At 40.2% G+C, this 871-nt stretch overlaps 1 non-coding gene across 1 annotated transcript; it reads left to right on the top strand.

Moving 5' to 3' along the window:
- Positions 1-701: 701 nt before the first annotated feature.
- LOC127740239 (small nucleolar RNA R71) lies at positions 702-805 on the top strand. The gene has a single exon (XR_008000920.1). It is a non-coding gene; the product is annotated as a small nucleolar RNA R71 (small nucleolar RNA).
- The last annotated feature ends 66 nt before the right edge of the window (positions 806-871 follow it).

Below are 871 nucleotides of genomic sequence, written 5' to 3'. Positions count from 1 at the left end.
TACTGGGAGGAGTTTCAATTACTTTCTTACTCAGCTGGCCCACTTGTGCCTCCAAATTTCTAATGTAGGATCTTGTTTCATTCATGAAATTGAAAGTGGCCTTTGACAGATCAGAGACTATATTGGCTAAATTAGAAGTGTTTTGTTCTGAATTCTCTGTTTGTTGCTGAGAAGATGATGGATATGGCTTGCTATTGCTCAGCCTATTGCGTCCACCATTGTTAAAGCCTTGTTGAGGCTTTTGTTGATCCTTCCAGGAGAAATTTGGATGATTTCTTCATGATAGATTATAGGTGTTTCCATATGGTTCACCCATGTAATTAACCTCTGCCATGGCAGGGTTCTCAGGATCATAAGCTTCTTCAGAAGCTGCCTCTCTAGTACTGTTGGATGCATGTTGCAATCTATTCAGATTTTGAGAGATCATGTTGACCTGTTGAGTCAACACTTTATTCTGAGCCAAGATGGCATTCAGAGCATCAATTTCAAGAACTCCTTTCTTCTGAGGTATCCCATTATTCACGGAATTCCTGTCAGAGGTATACATGAATTGGTTGTTTGCAACCATGTCAATGAGTTCTTGAGCCTCTTCAGGCGTTTTCTTCAGGTGAATAGATTCACCTGCAGAATGGTCCAATGACATTTTCGAAAATTCAGAGAGACCATAATAGAATATATCTAATAGGGTCCATTCTGAAAACATGTCAGATGGACATCTTTTGGTCAGCTGCTTGTATCTTTCCCAAGCTTCATAGAGGCATTCACCATCTTTTTGTTTGAAGGTTTGAATATCCACTCTCAGCTTGCTCAGCTTTTGAGGAGGAAAGAATTTATCTAAGAAGGCAGTGACCAGCTTATCCCAGGAGTCTAG

This window comes from Arachis duranensis, chromosome 6 (assembly GCF_000817695.3).
Source record: "Arachis duranensis cultivar V14167 chromosome 6, aradu.V14167.gnm2.J7QH, whole genome shotgun sequence".
NCBI lineage: Eukaryota > Viridiplantae > Streptophyta > Magnoliopsida > Fabales > Fabaceae > Arachis > Arachis duranensis.
Note: the sequence above shows the minus strand (reverse complement) of the source record. Positions and strands in the feature narration are given on the sequence as shown.